The 19,307-nt window shown below is 41.5% G+C and overlaps 2 long non-coding RNA genes across 5 annotated transcripts in view; both read right to left on the reverse strand.

Moving 5' to 3' along the window:
* Nucleotides 1-651: 651 nt before the first annotated feature.
* LOC119155913 lies at nt 652-17,513 on the reverse strand. Of its 2 annotated transcripts, none has more exons than XR_005106917.1 (2): nt 16,248-17,513; nt 652-5,262 (listed from the first exon to the last, which is right to left on the reverse strand). It is a non-coding gene; the product is annotated as an uncharacterized LOC119155913 (long non-coding RNA). The 2 variants fall into 2 exon arrangements; XR_005106916.1 differs by having other exon boundaries at nt 11,177-17,513.
* A 76-nt stretch (nt 17,514-17,589) lies between these two features.
* The window catches only part of LOC119155912, a 30,159-nt gene continuing 28,441 nt past the window's right edge, over nt 17,590-19,307 (reverse strand). For all 3 annotated transcript variants that reach the window (XR_005106915.1, XR_005106914.1, XR_005106912.1), the window contains exon 5: nt 17,590-17,721. This is a non-coding gene — a long non-coding RNA (uncharacterized LOC119155912). The remainder of the gene's footprint in view (nt 17,722-19,307) is intronic.

Raw genomic sequence — 19,307 nt, forward strand, 5'->3', positions numbered from 1 at the left:
GGGGATATACTATGTGTATATGTATTTATAAATATATATTTACACATGGATGTCAAGAGCTCTTGATAAGGTAACTGAAAGGAAAAAAAACCTGAATCTTTAACAGACCTCCTTTATGAGAAATGTTAGCCATCCATATCAATAAAAGTAAACCAAACCCAAAATATTTTTAAGTTTCCTTTTCCTCTTAGTAGTTACATTATCTACATTTCAATACTTATACAGTAATTAGAGATAACTTTAGCACTCATTAAGCTGACTTCAATATTGGCAAAAAAGACCCAATGATCTAAAAACAACTCAAAGTAAATTTGAAACAAGTAAGAGCATTCTTACCATCGTTTGCAAATAATCTCTCAGATTTTAAATAAAATCAATGCTTCCTAATGAATCCAGTTCTTCCTAATGTGCCAGCTTTTTTTCGCCCACTTCTGCGGCATTTATTTGTTCCCTGTGATGTTAAATCATACTGGAAGGTCACACCCCATTGTTGTTTCACATTGAGGGGTTTTACCACTTTGGATGACATAAGGCACAACTTTCAGTCCCTGTGAACCTAGGGGGAATTTAGAGTGACTAAAATTACATACACCTGCATGATGTTTTGCCCTCACAAACCGTTAAAGCACAAAACCCAGTGAGAGACAGTGACACAGTGTAAGGAGTTTTATTTACCACTTAAAGTAGCCATCATTGCAAATAATCCACTCATTTCCTCATTACTTTATTAAGGATTAGTAAAGTAACCTCTGGGGGTTTTTTGTTGGTGTGTTGTGGGTTTTGGTTTTTTGGGTTTTTTTTTTTTTCAGTTTGCCAGGTTACTGAGTCCATCTCTAACTATTCCAAAATCAAACTCCACCAGCAGAGCAGACTAGGAAACTTACAGCAGAGCTGCAGTATGCCTGCTACCCCCACTTATAAATAAGAGCATCTGTGCAGCAGTAATTAGGAGCTGTAATGGAATGAGCCACATTGCAAAAGTAGTTTAGCCAGACTAGTGTGGCCCTGCATTTTCTTACAGGCATTACCTGTTTCAGTTAAGTGGCATTCTTCTTATGTTACAAACCTAAGAAGTAAAGGAGGATGCGGATACTACAAGATGCAAAACACTTGAAGCCTCCCAGAGCTAAGGTGACCAGATATTTTCATTATCCAGTTGTTCAACCTGCTTAGTCCTTCCAGTCCATTCTCTTAAGCTGTAGAAAAAGAAACATGGCTCTTTCTTTTAGTAGTTATTTTTCAGTAAATTCACCAACACCAATAAAACCAAGAAAGCTGGTTCTTTGAGTCACTGATTCAGTGTTGTGTCCACCCCCTTTTGCCAAGGTATACAGTGCCATATATTTGCTCTGGGGGAGCCTACTAATAGTAAATAATTCCATACCATCATTTTTCCCATGGCAAAACTAAGAAGATAATCAGCTATTAACAGAGGAGGGGTGGAGAGGGAGGTAGCTCAGGGTGCTCAGAATATAAAGATATGTGTGTTAGTGCAGGGCAAACAGTCAGCTCTTTGCACTGCTTGCTACCTTGCATTTTCAGCGCCAGAGCCTGGCCCTAACCGCTTCCAATTCTGACAGCCAATTTCTGACCTTTCACTCTCTATGATCACTGTTCATTTTGCAAGAAACTTGGTCTCCTTTCTTGTCCAAAAATTTTAAGCAAATACTGTTGTTGTTATGATTACCTCTTCAGTATTGGCTTCTAGGAACCAAGAAAAATCTCACATCACCACTGTGTACAATTACATCATCTCAACATCACAGCTGCCAACTCTTACTATTTGCTGGAGAGTCATTATTTTTGCTTTAAAGAGATGGAGTGACCTCATGAGCTTCTGAAGAAACCCCACAGCTGACTGCTTGCCATACTAACATAATTAAATGGTCATATGGGACTTTGGTTGATTAATACTTCAACACAGAAGCACCTGTGCTCATTGAAAGAGATCATGTCCTCTCCACCAGACCAGCTCCTCTTCTGAATCCTTTTAGAAGTGGTAGGCTAAGAATGGAAAAGAGTAACTGTTGTTCACAGCTAATCTGGAATGTGTTGGGATTTAAGAAAAAAACTGTCTGGCATCAGTTCAAGCTTCATTTCAAAGCTGAAACAAATCTAGGTGTAATTGAAAACAAGAGCAGGCATAGAAATTGTGAACCTGATTCTTATTTACACTACACACCCTTTGCACCTCTCTAGCAATGTAAAAGGTCTTGGAGCATGGCTCAGTTATTTTTATACTCTCATGAAGGGCCTGTTTATTGAGTTGGAGTTTAGAAACGTTTATACGAGTGCAGGATTTGCCTTTAGAGCAGTGGAAAGTCAGCACTGTATGACTCTCGGGCACTGTGCTTTAACTTATTTGGGGTATCCAGTTGGACAGTTGAGGGGAAAAACAGGGACTGGACAATGGGTGGGTCAGAGGTTCAATAATGAAATGTGAAGTACCTCATCTGTGGGTCATTTGCGTGAATCAAGGAGACTTTGGTTATTGGCTGGAAGCAATGTGGCCTTTGAAGTCTAGGTAAAAGCAAATGATCCTTGGGCTGTCTCATTGGCCAGATGATCTCATACCAACTGGCAACATTTGACAGACCCACCCTTGTTTGACACTGTAGCTCTCACCGAGCAACCTAATGATGCTACAAGATAATGAAGTATCCTCATGTCCTTATGGGAGAAGACCTGCAGGTCAAGGTGCTTGGCATCCTGGGTGGGACAGCACATGGAAAAGCTTCCATTGCTGTTACCTTTTCTGTGCCCATTCTGAGGACAAGCAGACATGATCAGGCTCCTGGATGACTGAATGCTGCCTATTGAAAGCTCCAAATTGGCTTAACCTTTACTAAGGGAATGGTAGAAAATGGAGAGGCAAAATGAGAAAGTGAAGGAGTGGTCTGGGAGAAACATAGTCATCATGAAGCTAGCAGGAAAATAAGGGCTTGATTATATAGCTCCAAGAGGGCCCTGCCAAATTGCAGTGCAATGGGAAGAACCTGAGCTGGTGGCAGTCATTTCTTAGGGTGTTGACGTGCTGTACAAGGGAGGTGCTTTCTGCACTGGCCTGAGCACGGTGAGCTTTATTCTCCTGGAAGTGCTGTGTTGCAGGTTCCCTCAGTTGGCCGCCTCCAACTGACCAGGACCCAAGCAATTCTTTAGTGTGCAGATTACGATAGAATAGAACAGGGATGCATCTACCATACGTTTCTTATTTCATGTTTTACAAGTTGTCGTGGTCTTTCTTAACTCATGAACTCCAGGAGTTACAGGAGAATTTAACTTTCCAGTTTTAAATGATTGTAGAGGAAACCTGGAAAACACAAGACTTTCTAAAGCTCACTCAGAATGAAATAAAAAGACACAAAAGCATCATCTTAAAAAGACCTGAGGACTCTTTGGGGAACATGGGAAAGGAAAAAAGATGGAGTTGTTCAGGTTATTGCCAACACAATGTACTTGGCACTGCTATGCAACATCCAACACAGCAGAGCCTTACTCAAGTGTGTTTTCAGGGAACTTATGATGCATCAATATTTGAGTCTGTGCTGTACAGAGGAGGTCAAATGCAAGAATAAGTTCATACCTTCTGGCCAAGCCAACAATGTTTCCAAGTTCTCCCCCTCCCCTAAAGAGCCAAGCCACTAGCAAATCACGGCTTCAAAAGTATTTGACCAAAACGACATTTTTATGAATCAACATTAAAAACAGACCTCAAGAATTGGACCTAAAATAAAATCATAATCCTGCTGCCCTGAATTTCCTCTCACTCTTGGATGTTGTATTGAATTTTGATATGAAATGTATTTTCCTGAATTGGAATTTGTCCTTAAATTACTTATGAACAATGAACTCTTTCAAGAAAAAGAACTGCTTGCTTATCACAAGAATTAATGCTGTGTTTTTTGTAAGTGAGTTTCCATAGCTTATCAAATCCTTTCATTTTCTTAGTTGGAGAGGAACTGAAAAATGACTGTCAGCTAATTCTCTTCAATTTCGTGATTTTAAATCGGGTAATATTCCACATTTTACCTTGGTAGAAGTGGCTACAGGCCACTATTCATTCTTGTTCTCCTTTGCAATATCTTTAATCCAGAGAAACTCACTCCCTTTTTTTTCACTCATTTCACAGCCATTTTGACTAAGGAACCATATTAACACCAGTATATGTGCATATATTCTTTTGCAACCAATTTTGCTCTGCAGGATCCCAGCGTGGTTATTGCATAACTGTGTTTGCCACTGAAGTACTGCCATCTGTGGGTGAATCTGAGTTGTGATTCTTCATGGCAGGGTGTGGGGAAAGGGAAGAGTTTATAATTCACGTTTGATTCCGTGTTAGTGGTAAAAATGTCTCTTTGGTACCATTTCAAAGCTCATTCATGCTTATTTAGGGGTGTCACTTTAGTTATATTGTGGAACTGACATTCCAACCCTTTGAATTTCAGGTTGATGCTGCATTAGTGTTAATAAGCTTAACTCAAGCTATAGATAATAAAAAAGTAGTATAGCAGACTGTACAGGTGAAAGTTGCCAACAGTACCCTTGACTTCTGGCATGCCTTGAAGGTCAGAGCTTGAGGGCCTTTTCCTACTGAAAGGGGATGTTACAGGTGTTCCCAGCGGTGTCTTGCAGAGGACAGAGCCTGAATCTGGGAACCTGTAGGAAAACATTGGATAATTTCTGCAGCAGTGGCAGTGTAAGAAGAGAAATGGTTCCTGATGACTTGATCTTGCCCAATGGCAATCAATAGGACTTTTAATCTTTTCTTTGGTGAGCTTTGGAAGTCCTCCAAAGCACTCATTCCCGAACAACACTACATTTCTGAAGTTAAAACCAGCCCCAGAGCTTAATCACAAAAAACATTTGACCCCACAAGAAATCTGGGAGCGTGGTGTTAAGATATAGATCTGGTCTGCTTGTCACTCATGGCACTGGAGACATATCCCAGTTTGTGGTCCATGTTCACTGCTGAATGTATTGTGAGTGGTTTTCAAAGGCTCCTCCTGTCAAGATTCAGCGAGAAGGGTGAGTGTGAAATGGGCAGACCTTTGATAGATGGGTGACATCAGTGGATATAACTTGAGGAAGAGCAGTAGTCATGCTGAGTCTTGCTTTTTAAGTTATGTAGTTTTATTTGTGCAGTCAGAGTTTCTTAATGACTGGCAGAATCTGATACAGCGTTGACCATCAAGCAATGAGGATTCACCTCATTTGGAAGATGTCTGTATCTAAAGCCCATCAAATCCTTGGGAGTGTCAGTAACTATAAAAAAAATCAGAATGTGAAGATTAGGCGAGATGCACAATTTGCAGTTCAGATAATCATTTAAGCACAATTCTATTGGCTTCAGGAACTGCAAGCATATACCCAAAGTTAGGTGTTTTCCAGAAAGGTAGTTGTTTCTTCCACTGAGATTAAGAGCTGTAACCTATAGCAACTGCATTGTCATATGTTGGTCATTATTTCTGGGACACTGAGAAATACAGGTTCGTGATCAGAGTCAATATGTATAGTTCCATAAAATAATGTGTTCTTTGGGCTTTCATTCATGCAAAAAAATCTTGTTTTCCCTTAATACTGTTGAAGTATGTGCCTAAATAAGATGTCATTTGTAAAGATGAAAGCAGATATCTACAAGTATTTACAACAAAAAAAATTTACTTCCTAATTTGTATAAAAGGGAAATCCATTGAAAGAGTACAGAGGATAATGCTCAGATTATTTTTCAAACAATAGACAACTTGCATAATCCCATTATGAACACTATACATTTCACAGTCCATCTGGCAGACAATAAACATTGCGATTCTATGAGCTTGAAATGCTGGGTGTTGTACTGCCAAAAAGTACAGCTCTGCACATATGGCATGGGGTGAGAAAGTAGTCATGGCACATCTCTCCCAAAAATATCCGTTATGTTTGTTCATTTTGCACTTTCTGCAAAACAACTTAATAACTTATTTAAGTGTACTTAATAACTACTAAGCAAACCTATGTGAGTGTTTGACATTGAGTGCCTGCCACTGAAGTGGCCCAGATCTTGCCATATTGAACTGCCACAAAGGCTGTGTTTGTTGTGTGCAGCCAGGCACTTTACATGGCTGTGCAACAGGTTAATGAGTTTGCTCGTTAGAGTTGTCTGAGCTCTCCTAAAGAGATTTTACTTGGAAGAACCAGTCAGTCTAGGTAAATGCAGAAGCTGGAGTCATCAGAAGATGGCTCCTTAAGTTGTGCAATGCTTTAGTGTCCTTAAAAACATGTGCAGCATCGCTACTAGACCTCGATTTAACCATTGGAAGTCTTGTGTGTCAAATTATCAAACTCTGCCATCTTCCAAGGCACTAAGATTCTTAGTCCCAGTGAGTAAGTAAGAGTCTTTCCTTCTGTTGTCTTTTTCACTGGTCACTTGATTTCTTGGCCACACTGCATGCAAATCTTCACTGTTACCTGTGTGTTCTTATATGTGGTTTTTTTCTTTCTTTGCAAGAGAAAAAATTAGTCTTGCTCTTTGACAAGGTACTGTGTAATCTCTGAGGTCGTCAGTGGAAAAACAACAGTCTTAGATCTCTTGGGTACATGTCCGTAAGTGCCACTGTCCTTCCAGTTCACTCTTGAGTGAGAGGTAGTTGCAGATTTATTATCCCTCATCTGGTTGCCATCACCAAAGAGAAATCTGCTGCCACAAGGCAGCTGGGCATGATGTCTGGTCAGTAAGATCAATACCAGCCTTGGCTTGAACTGCCTGTGACAATTGGTGCTCCCACCTCCTCCTGCATGGTTAGCTCCTGAGCTGTAACCTCCTGGAAGTTCAACACTAGTTCACATCACTTGAGGATGTGACATAAGTTGAGAAACTGTCCACACCTGCAGTTGCCTTCCCAAAAACATCTGGATCATGTTAGAGGCAGGCTTTGCGGCTAATTTCAATGCTAGAAAGGGAAGGTGTGACCCTTTTCAGGGTCCATTACAGGACAGGGTGTGTCATGTAGTCAGTACTGATACATGTGAGTATCAAGCTTCATTTCAGATATTTCTGGCCTCCTATTACTTATGCCACCAAGTGTCAAGTTCCAACTCCAGTGTGAGCAAAGAGGAAGCATCTGCAAACATGTTATGTCCATACCTTGAAGAGTTAGAAAACCTGGGGCTTAGTTGAAGAGTTCATGAAAGTAGCAGGGAAACTGAGTGTTGTTGTGTTGATGGGATTTTTTTATTGTGTCTTGACTCATTCAACTCCTGGGGGTGTGTGACAACCAACAGAACCGACAGTGCCAAAAAGAAACACATTTCTACACTCAACTGCCTTTATGTTATGATTTGCATTGCCTGTTGTGGCATCATTGCAGTAAGATCAGATTACTTGGTTTTACCAATTCCGTACTTGTACTCAGTGAAAAAAGTAAATTTGAAGTGGATTAAAGCCCCCTGCCTTTTCCTCCCTCCTGATTTCATTCTCTTTAAATATTTATGAGTGCTGCAGCCTCACAATAGCTGAGCCTTCATGTTTTCAGGATTTTCTTCATGTCTTCATCATAGGATTCCCCTGAGGCAGAGAATTACCACTCCATTTTCTAGCTGGAGCACTAAGGCAGAGCCAGGTTCTCCATGACTGATCTCAGGATTACACAGGTACCCTGAGACAGAATTAAAACCCATATTTGCATCTCCTAAGTTCTGTTTCACTCATTGACTTGGGTCTCCTGCAGTGCCCTTCCTTTTGTACCCATCTGGGCAGCGCTAGAAGGGCTTTCCGTAGCAAACAAAAGCTAATGAATCTGGGTAACTAGCTAATGAATCTTGGTAACTGTAAGTGGGTATGTATTTGCTTGAGGTGAAGGAAGAGTTTTCCAAGAGGCTGAAACTGGCAGGCTGATGAAAACAAGCAGAGATTATTTTATAACTAGGAGACTATTTAAATCTTCACTTTAGTGGAGGAGTTTCAAAGGTTTTTCATGAAAGAGTAGGAAGCATGGTTTCCTGCTTCTGTAATTTTGTTGTTCTTTATAGTTGATTAGAAGTTGAAGAGAGATCTGAGAAGCTCGTTGGAGTTTCCTTTTTGTGGAGATCCATAGTTGATTGTTTGCTTGTAGGACATCCATTTGCAGCTGTGTTCTCAGTGATGTTGCTGTTGGAAAGCTGATAAGCTTTTGTCAGATTTAACTTTCTAACAAAATCGAGTGTCACTTTGCAAGCTCTGAAATGTTCAAACTCTTTTATCATGGCACCTTTGATCTACAGCGTGTGCCTTCACTGCACAGTCAGGTTGGGTTTTTAATAGTTTGTTGTACTTCATCTTCTCTCTGTCCCATGCAAAACCCTGCAGTGAGATTAGCACTTCTGTCAGCTGGGACAGACCTTCCTGAGAGCAAGAGTTAGAATATGGGCTTTGGTTTCACATGACTAGAGTAGTCACACTTAGGGTGGAAGGTAAATTATTCCAGGCCAGCTTGTACTTCAGTGCCTTTTTACAGCTCACAACCGGAATCTAAATGGAGAGACCAATCCCCCTGTGACTCCTTGGGTGAGAGCTGTGCAGTGCCATAGAGAGCCATGGGATGCACTCCCTGAAGGCTCAGCAGCCGTTGGGGGATGTAGGATCATTAGGATACACTTGCTTTGTAGGGTGGTTGCTCACATCTAGGCTTAACTAACTCAGGTCCTGCTCGCCAGAGGTAGTGATGATATGCCCTAAGCTCCCATCTTCATCAGAAGTTTAAGTATGTGTTCCTGGAAATGAAAAGTTCTCTCATGTTTGAGTAATAAGTCCGTCTCATTTCAGTAAGTCAATAGGTGGGAAAAACCTTCCATAGATACTTAAACGAAAAATGCTGGAATTTTTACTGTTCAAGATTGGCAGGCAGATGATGTCGTTTATTGCAGTCCTGAGCATTAAAAGCCATGAGCAGCTACCAGAGTCCCCTATTAAACACTGAGGAGTGACAGTGTCCCTCAGATGCCATTGTATCCAAAGGACATTAGTTCTGCCTCTACACAGTTAAAAAACACCTCCCTTTTCCTCAGTATTTGAATTGTTTTGTAGAAACATATGCAAAATGCTGTTTTCTTTAGTTATGCAGATAAATCCTTTTTTTTTTTTTTCCATGTCAAGAGACAGAAAATGAGAATGGCAAATACTGCCTCCCAGGAGCTCCCATGCAAATGTCTTCCCGTTTGATTTAGAGCAAGTTTCATGTACGGAAAGGCAGCTGAGTGCGCAGCTCCTGTTAACTCAGAGCACCCTTTAAAGAAGAATTAAGGGAAGTGGCATTAAAAGACATTGTATAGTCTTGTGACTGGAGAAAAGTAAACTATCTTTCAAAATTGTCCTTCTGATTCAAATCCACTAAAGAAATAGAGTGGTTCTCACTGACATTTTTCTTTGAATCTAGCCCACGTGAACGAGGGCAGCTTTATTGTGCAATAGTGTCCTGGCTTTACAAATCACCTATGCAAAAGCAGTCCTTCTGCTTTGCATCTTCTAAAGGGCTGAAACATCATGTTGCCTAGTCCCAACTAGAAAGGGGAGTCCCACAGGAGCTGCTCGTCATCTGGATGTCCTTGCTCTGCCAGTAGTGGCTAATCTTACTTTGGTTTTTCTCCTGCGATACTCGTCAAGTGTCATCACGGTTTGCAATGATTTCCACAAAAGGAGAACTCCTAGGATCTAGAACAGTGGCTTTCAACCTGCCACCCACATATCCTGGGGAAGAGGCTATCTGAAGCTGATGAAGCTTACAAAACTCCCTCACGAGAAAATCTTCATTCTCAGCTTGCTACTGCCAGAGTTTCATGAGTCACTGTGTCTTGCTGCATCTGCCATTCCTTGTGCATGTAGACTGTAAGCTCTTCAGGGCAGGGACTGTCTTTTGCTGCATGCTTGTGCAGTGCTCTGGTCTTGCCTGGTACCCCTAGGGCCTACCACAGTATAGATCAGTTTAGCTGTAACTGATGGGAATGATTTTTGATGAGGATGCACAAACAACCAGAAGAATCCAGCTGGCTCCTTTATGCACATGTGTGTTCTCCAGCGCTAACAGCAGTAGAAATTAAGCAGTTGAAACTGCAGATGCTTATAAAGACTTTGATTACCCACAGGAAGCACATCTTTTGAATAAATCAGTGTGGTAATTTCTTTTCAGACCGAAAGGGATATTGAAGTCAGGAACAAACTTGCAGTTGTTGGGAATATTCTGTGGATGGGTAAGTGGTGTTGTTTTTGGCAGTAGTTAATTATAGACATCTCAGGATGGTAACTGCAGGATCACTGATAATACTCAGGCAGCATTCCTGCTTATTACTAGCAGGGATTTGGATCACTGCTTTCTTCTCAGAAGGTGATTATTCCAAACAACAGAAGATTTTGAAATATGTCGCTTCAGCATGGTTGTGTTTATCTTAGGAATTAGTGTGTTTGATCGTTCTACCTAAAATAGTAGCAAGTTGCTCAGCAATGTATGGTTTAAGATTGAGTATGCTGTAAGTAATACCTTTTTATAATAAAGTCTTTGAGATTTAGCTGTGGCTGGTAGAAAAATGGGAAAGTGAAGGTAACTCATGACTAAAGCAGTAGATAACTTAAAATGGCCATAGACTTTGGTTGGAAATAGTGCAGTTGGCAGGTACATGTTGTACCTTACAGAGGTTTTCAGCCCTGCCTGAGGTCTGCCTGGCATTAGTTTCAGACTCCAACCATGTCATTATGGTGGGGGATCTGATATGCAAGAACAATGTTTAAAAAACCACCTTACTTCTATTTTCTGAAGTGACTTAGAGATGCAGGTATTTCTGTCTGATTGGCAAGATGTAGTGTCCTATGCAAAGCAGATCAGACATTTTTTTGAGAGGTGTTTTTCCGAAAGAATGAGACGCTTACTTGAAATGAAAATCTTTCGCAGTAATGAGTCAGTTTTAATGTATTGTTTTATGTAATCTTTTTTTTTTTTTTTTAAAGAAAACTCAGTTAAATCAGCTATAAACACTACAATTGATTTGGCAAAGACTGAGGAGGAGACGGGAGGGCATTTGCATCTTATTTAGTTGGGCTTGGGACTGGCTTAAGGATTGAGTGTGCTGAAGCATGTTGCTTGAAGAATATAAAAAAAATCAATTCAGGGCAGAGGGAGTTATTCTTCATCTGGTTCTTCTGGTCAGGTACTTTTCAAATGTCTTTACTCACCTGGCAGACTGAAGTTTGATCTCAGATCATGGGTCCTAGTCACGTATTAAAGAGGCAATCCCATTATGTGTCTTACAACACATGGTTGAAGGCATGAATCCTCTCCATGCCGTTCCTGTTTGTAATGCAGGATGGTACACTTTTTTGGTTTCTGGTTTTGTTTTGGGGAAAAGCATCTGTTTGGTTTGTGTTTTTACATGGCTCATTCGTGGTGCAATGGAGGGGTTTGCATCTGCAGAACAGCACTGACAGCTTGGTACCCAGAATAATTTGATGACCTTTTGCTTCCTTTTTGGCATGTGTACACTTGCAGAAAATTCAGTGTGAAATAAAATGCATCTCACTGCTAAGTATTTGGGTTATTTAGTAAACATTTTTCTACATGTGCCTAAAGGCAAGCCTGAACAATACAGTGCAAAACAGTGCTTTCTTTGTTTCTTATTGAAACTTATTAAGCCTAGCTCTATTCTGGACTTGACCGCTTTTCCGTTTTACTTGATTTAGAAAATCTTAGGAAGGAGTCATGCCACATTATGCACTGTTCTGGTTCTCTGTTTGGAGTGGCTGTAAAGATAGTGTTCCTTATTTGGAGGGATCAGGAACCACAAGGATTTTTTCATGTAGCCACATGGCATGTCAGAGGAGAGCAGGCATCTTCTCCCACAGGTCAGCTAGGGAATCTGGACAAGCCTGTGCTTCGCTATCAAATTTGCTGGCACCTGGAGTTCAGAGTCCTTCTGTGTGTCCCCCAAAAATGAGACATGCAAATTTACTGGTCCAGTCCTATAATTTATCTTGTGGAGCTCTCCCAGCTCAAGCATCAAAGTGGTTTTGTACTGAAAAAAACATATTTTCCATTTTCATGCCTGGGGACTAACATCTGTTAATGTTCAATGTCAAAGGTACACTTGAAATTCCTACCCCACCTACAGCACCTTCATATTCCACTGGCTATAAATGATTTCTTCTCCTCAGTCTTGCAAAAATTATCACCTTGCCACTCTTAATATACTCTATATACACTCTGCACCAGTTGCTGTTTCTTAAATAGATGGCCTCACTGGTACATGTTAAATTAAACTCCAGGCAATTTTTTTAAAATTTGTTTTTAGTTTTGAATTCTGCTGCTTATGTTTTAGATCTGAAAGAAAGGCCCTTGAGATGTCCCGAAAGCTCATCTGCTTTTTCAAATGATACTGGTTAGCCTAATAAGGGAAATCCCTTACAAACCACATCTTGCCGGTTTAGATGAGAGACAAGCTAGCAGACTTTTTAGTAGTTGTAGGTGCAGAACATACTGGTCCTAAATCTCAGTTTAGTATGATTCTTCTTGGATAGTAGCTGTGGCTTTGTGAAGGCGGCAGGTGTGGGAGGAACGAGGCATGGAAGTGAAAAACCTCGACCTTTTAGGAGAAGGAGGAACGCACTTGTCTGGCTGGAGATTTGTATTTGTGGGCATATGGATATGGGCTGGAAATTTCACCTACTCTTAGCTCTTATTTGAATCGTGCAGGGCTAAGAGGATTCTGCCACAGAGATGGACATGGGTCCAAGTACTGTGGACCAAATGTACATGTTCTAGTGGACCTTTCTCAAATTACTTTTCTGCTTATCACATGACTGTTAGTGACTCATGTATAGCATAAACACTGAGCAAGGAAAAGAATTGTAACTATAGTGAAGGGGGGAAGAAAAAGATTAATAACAAGAAAATGTAAGGTAAAAGACCAGAATATTTCAGTCTGGAAAACCTGCCATAGTACCTGGCTTTAAACTTCATTCTTTAAGTTTCTTTAAACCTGGCTTCTATTTGGACTGATCATCTACGGTCTCCTCCCTTAAAGATGATAGATATATTACATTTGAAATGTAATTCATTTAAGGAGTTTGGCTTAGATGAACACCAAAGAACAAAATCCAGCTCCCATGGAACATTGCAAAGGCATGCAGAGATGTCTTTGTGCATGGTTGGAATACTTTAATATTTTGAACAATCAGTTCTTCAGGGGAAAAAAAAGATCCTTTTCATACAGAATGGGCGCTTTTCAGAAGAATTGTGTTACGAAAAAACCCATTCTCCATCAAAACATCTGTGTTTCATTTCCAGACCACTATTTGTAATGATAGCTAATTTGATTCATATTTTCCTCTTTCTCTTCACAAGTTGTATGTGAAAAGATGGTGATTTTCACATATGGCTTTACATTTCAGCCATGCCTGTCAAACGGTCTTTGCCTATAGATCATTAACTGCCAGTTTGTTGAAAAGATTCAAGATCCAAAATCTAATTGGTGTTGAGTTGCTGAGACATAATATAGAGGGTGGGATTTTCAAAATGACTGGTTGATCTACCTTTACTGCTACTGAAGTCAGAAACAATATCTGGGAAGGGAGATGAAGCTACCTTGGAGACAAAGGTACTGTTTCTGCCAGCAAATATTAAAAGACTGGAGCTGTTCAGAGAAGTAGTAAATAGTAGGGCCTGGTTTTCAAAAGAACTCAACACCAAGCCCACTTCAGAAAAGCAGTGATGAATTCTGCCCTTCCCAAAAAGAATACAGGGTGATGAAGAATAGTTGGGTGTGCTTGGCATATTTGAGAATCTGGGCATTTCACTGATGTGTCAGCCAGGGAGCTGGGCGCATGTGAGAATGTGTCCTCGAGTGTGGATGGGGAGCTGTTTCAAAATCAGTCTTTTGGTGCTTATTGCTAACTGTATTTGCAAGACTAGGATTTTCAAACAGCATCTCTAGAATGCAGAGGCAAAAATTAAATTGAAAAATGGCAGACTGCATTCCTAATTCACTGAGGAATATTTTATGTAAGTGCAGTTTGGAGGTGTAAATATCTGTAAACATCTGACCCTAAGATACCTCTGAAATTTGTACTCTAAATGACTTGGGAGATAGCAAGTGCCACTGAATTTTGGTGAGGGAGATGTAGGCACTTATAGAACAGTATACACAGCTTCCAGAGTTCTTGAGTTATCTTGGGCATGCCCAGACCAACACATCCATGGTGAGAGGGAAGGACAGGACTTTCCTATCCTGCCTTGCATTGCCATAACACAGTAGGTGTCTACCTCTGGATATGACTCTTCCCTCACCTTGCCATTAGTCCCCTCAGAATTAAGGCTATCTCATATAAAGACCAAACAAACAAACCACAAGAAAACCAGAAGAGAGGTGATATGTTTTCCCCTCCCTAAATATTCTTCAAGTCTCAGGGTTGGGTTTTGAAAACCAGCTTCCCACCTCTGGGGAAAGGTTGATCTCTAGGCTATGGAATCATTGTGGATTTCTCTTGGCCCCAGTAAATCTTTCAGTACTTTACACAAAGCAAAGGAACTTCAGCAGGAAGAGTATGGCAAGACCCTTCAGTATGCCTTGCAGCCAGCAACAATGCTGTGTCTTAAAAGTGGGAGACTCCACATTTAAATATTGCTCCAAGTTCAGGTGATGATGGTGTTTGAGGGACAGTGGCAACACTAAGCACGGGGTATGATGAGGCTTATGTGCATTCATTGTGTACCAACCAGACCCAGTGGGCGATCACCCTATTTCTGATTCATCCTGGGGTTTAGGTGGGAGGTGGGCACCACGGAGCTGCTCACTGCTGCCAAGACAGCCCGTGCCTACCCACTGAGAGAGATCTTGGGGACTTTCCCCATGAAAATGAGGTGGCAGCAAAGTCAGGATCTGGGAATGCCAGTCTGACTGGTAGAATTAGGACTGGCTTCAGAAGGGTTTTTTTGCTCTTAACTTCCTCTTGAAAATGGGACTTTGACTCCTAAGTCAGTAAAGAGCTTTTAAAAACATGAGCTTTAGCCCTTTTGAAAATCCCAGCCTTGATCCCTGCCACCAGCAATTTGCATTGGTATCATGTGAATGAAATTAGTCCAATATATTTTCTGGCATTACTTGCTTACTTGGAAAGTCTATCTAGTCCTTGCTGTGTCTGAATTCTTTCTTTCTTGCCTTCAAACCGTCTGGGGCAAATGGGGCTTAATCCTATGCAGACCTTTGGACTTGGGATATTTTCCTTTTTCTTCTCTCTCTCTCTCTCTCTCTCTCTGCACACCCACCCACTCACCCATCAGACCTGAGACATCTGGCTCGCAGCCAAGGGTGAAGAAAGAGAAATAAGAAGGAGAGAGGAAGAATCTGACTGAAGTGGGAAAACCAAAGAGAATGATGAGCCCGGAGTGGCAGAGGACAGAAAATTGGGTGCCATGGAGGTGGAGGAGTAGTGGCAATGTACAGGCAGAAGTTGTGATGGCACAAACATTCCATCCTGGGACTTGCTAGGGGAGAAGGGAAAGCCCAAGTGCAGCCAGTCACAGCTTCTAGTGAGGTCTGATGTATCACTGTGAAGAAATAATTGGATAAAGTGCTACCATCTCTTCTTGCATTTCTGTGAGAAGGCCACAGCGCAGACTTAAAAAGGAGGTAGAAAAAGGAATAGGTGAATGTAGAAAAAAAAGGAAAGGGTATGCTGCTAGGCTGAATGAGGAAAGAGGTAAAAGAGAAGAGAAAAGAGTCACAGCAGCAGAAAGTTCAAATGGAATATGATTTCCTTAATTCTTCAACCTCTCTCATACAGAAGAAAAACCCCAGCATTTGCAGAAAGAACTGATGAAATCACCGATTGGTGTGGCTGAGCACTTTCCTTGCAAAGGGAGCTGTAAGATAGGGACTTGAGATAACTTTTTTAATTTCGCAAATATATTCTATGGTCTTTTGTAGGGGAAGGGGTAGACTTTAAAGGCTGATTCTGGTCTAAAAAGGGAATAGATTGTACTGTAATTAGGGATGGGAAGAAAAGGTAAAGACTTTCCTATAGCCTTTATGATCTCAGTGGTGGGAAAGACTAGGGTTGATGGCTATTTCCATAGCAAAAAAATTGCAAGTATGTTCTTAGTTCAGATTTGCTAACCTGAGCTAGATAATTCAGATTAAATCAGATAAACCCAAAGCAATTTGAGAGCCCTCACTGTTTTTTCTAACCTGAGTTGGCCAGCCCCAATTAAAAGCACATATTTGTAGACTTTCCCTGTGCTCAGCCGCCATACCCGTGTTCTTATTGACTCCAGGAAGCATCTCTGTACAGTCACCATCAGAGGGTTAGGCTTTCAGGGGGCTGCAGGCCCTGACCTCTTGTGCATAGCTGTGCTGGCCCAGGGAGAGATTGCTCGAGTTGCCCAGGATCAGACAGGGAGCCTGGCAGAGACAGGGACTGAGTGGAGGACCCTTGAACTGCAGCCTAGCATGTGGGGTTGAATAAGAAGAACACTTACTATTGGGTTTCTGTTGAGAATACACACAATTATGAACACTAAATTTCTTCCCCAAGAGCATTCCCCAGTACTGATTTGAAACTTACCATTTCCACAAAGATTCCTGCCAGAAAATTAATTTGTTAAAATATTCGTTGAAAGCAAATATGGAAAGGGGGCTGGCACACAACTGAAGCAAATTAATGTTAAGGATTCAAATGAATATTAAATCTCTTTTGCAATAGTACATTCCTGATTCTAATTATGACTCTGGGTGAGTAGATGACTGTAAAGTCACTCCTGGAAGGTGTACATAGAGCAATCAGTGTGATAACAGCCTTGCAGATCGAAGTGGGTGGATGACTTGAGCAGTATGGTAATGACATATGGAGCCTTCCCTATCTTGGAGACAAATTCCTATCTAACTCAGATCAATAGTAGGGTGAGCATTATTGCTTGTGGAGAAGCTCTGTAACACAGAGACATTCAGAGGCTGTGGTATGTCAGGAGATGCTGGCCACAGCCCTGCCAGGTCCAGGAGCAGTCCAAGGCAGGAAGCCAGGCCTGAGCCATTAGACCCCGTGGGCAGCAGCCTTCTGTTGAGATGCCAGAAGGTGGTGACCACCCATTCAAACAAAATCCAGACTTCTTTTGGTGGCTTTCATTTAAGGCCAGACATCCTTTTAGGTACCTGAAGCAAACACAAGATTTGGGGCTAAAATAAAGAAGTATTTTGAGATGTAATTGCCTGTGGTACACAGGACATCAGCCTGCATCGTCTAAGGGTTTGCAGGCTGTGGAGAAGCCTGCCTGGTAGGGACTGGCCTGCCTGCATCTATTGCGGTAGAGTTGTGTTGGGTCCCGGGCTCTGGTGCTGTGTCTGCCTAGCAGTCATAGCCAGCTGCATGGTACATGTGGCAATTTGTCAGGAAAACAGCTCTCACCATCTTTTTTTTTTTTTTCCTTGCCTCTTGCTTCTTTGATACTCATATAAATGCCTTTTTATTTTATGATAAGTGGCTTTGGGTTTTTCTTCCTCATGCTATTAATTTTTCTTCAGCCACTTTCACTTTCCCCTCCTTGTTTCCTTTCCCTTCCCCGCCCCGCCCCGCCCCGCCCCGCCCCGCCCCGCCCCGCCCCCACATGTTACGCCAGTAGATGGTGGTATTCAGCAAGTTCTTCGTCACTAGCTGGCAGCCCAGCTCAGGAGAAAGAGCTGTTAACGTGTGCAAGAGTTTGTCTGTGGCTGGGTGACTGTCGCAGTGGTGACCTGCATGAACAAGAAGCACAAGTTCTGCTAAGTTACTCCTTATTTTCCTCCCAGTTAGGCCTGTGAAAGAGCTGTCAGATCGATAAAAACTCCTAAACATCACCAGGGGAATCAATTATTTGTTGTGAGGTATGTGATTCAGGAGAATTTCATGTACACATTTCTGTGAGGTTACTCAAGCAGCTGGCAGAGGCTGATGTTGGTTTTGTATCCTGCTGTCTGACAAAAAAACAGGGCTGGAGATGAGGGAACATATTTCTGAGAAAGATAATCACTGATGAAATAGTTGGTCTTGGGTCTGCATGCCCAGTGCTGGATAACTGAATTATAAAGCCTCAGACCCCTTTAAACTGTCTTGTGTCAGGCACCAAAGAATTTAAATCCATGGTACTTCGGCAAGTGAGTTCTCAGTGAGCCTCACCCCTGCTTAAGGGCAGGATTTGCAGCAAGATACTGACCGAGGGGTTTCCTCTTGTCATGGGTAGAATAACAGGACTACACATGCTTTGCACCGCATGTGATGCGACCAATGGGGAGCCTTAATCCAATGTAACAGCACACTGCTCTGTAGGCGAAGGTGCGGAAAGCATTCTCTTCCACATCTTCGTTTTGTGTGCTTTATTAATTCGTGTGACATCCATATTCCTCTTTGGAAATGATTTTTATACCAGGACTCTGGTGCTTATTTAAGTCAATTAGAAGGCTGTATAGAAGTTACAGAAATGGGACAGAAATTACGTTAAGGATTAAAGCAAGGATTTTCAAATTTGGTGGTGGGAATAGCACGCAAAATTCCTTCTGAAAGAGGGTGGGCAGCAGTACAAACAGCACATGTACTGTCTAGGTGCTGTCAGTTCTTGTTCTGCTCTGTGATGCTTCCTGAAAAATCCAACCAGTGCTGGCCAAAGTTTTTTTTAAAAAATAAATGCTTTGAGTGTGAAACTCTTCTTGCCTTGCTTTTAACATCTCTCTGTAGTTCTCACATGTTCCGCCTTTGCAGCACTTTCCATCCTATGCCCCTTTTGGGCACGCTTCATTCCTTCTCTGAGTTGGGAATTTGGACTCCCTTCCTATGGAGAGCTCGACACCAGCAGCAGATTTGAAATACATTTGCTTTTTAATATTGAGATTATCATTAGTTAGTGTCTGTGTGTGTCTCTACATAAAAGATATAGCTGTAGATGTGAAAGATATAGCCATATAACCAGAAAATAAGTACTAAAATGTCGAGTTGTGATGCTTTGGTAAACTTCTGACTGAAAAATTACTGATTCAACTATATGTAAAAAACATGGAGAAATCTGAAGTGGTGTGCTATTTCAGGTGTCTATTTTAAGAGACTTTGCAGGTCTCCGGGATTCAAGAATTACTTAGTACTTACTTTCTATAACAAGTTGTTTTAAACATTTTTACCTGAGAACAAAAACTTTGCTAGTCTGAAGCAAGAGTCACTTGACCTTAGAAACCTTAAACATAAACCTTAGAAAGACCTTGTGTCTCCCTGCAGGGATTGCTGTTTTCAGTGCCCCAACCTGTCACTGAAAATACGCTTATCTCTTTGGAGTAACGTACCTCAGCAAGGTATC

Source organism: Falco rusticolus, chromosome 12, assembly GCF_015220075.1.
Source record: "Falco rusticolus isolate bFalRus1 chromosome 12, bFalRus1.pri, whole genome shotgun sequence".
NCBI classification, from domain to species: domain Eukaryota; kingdom Metazoa; phylum Chordata; class Aves; order Falconiformes; family Falconidae; genus Falco; species Falco rusticolus.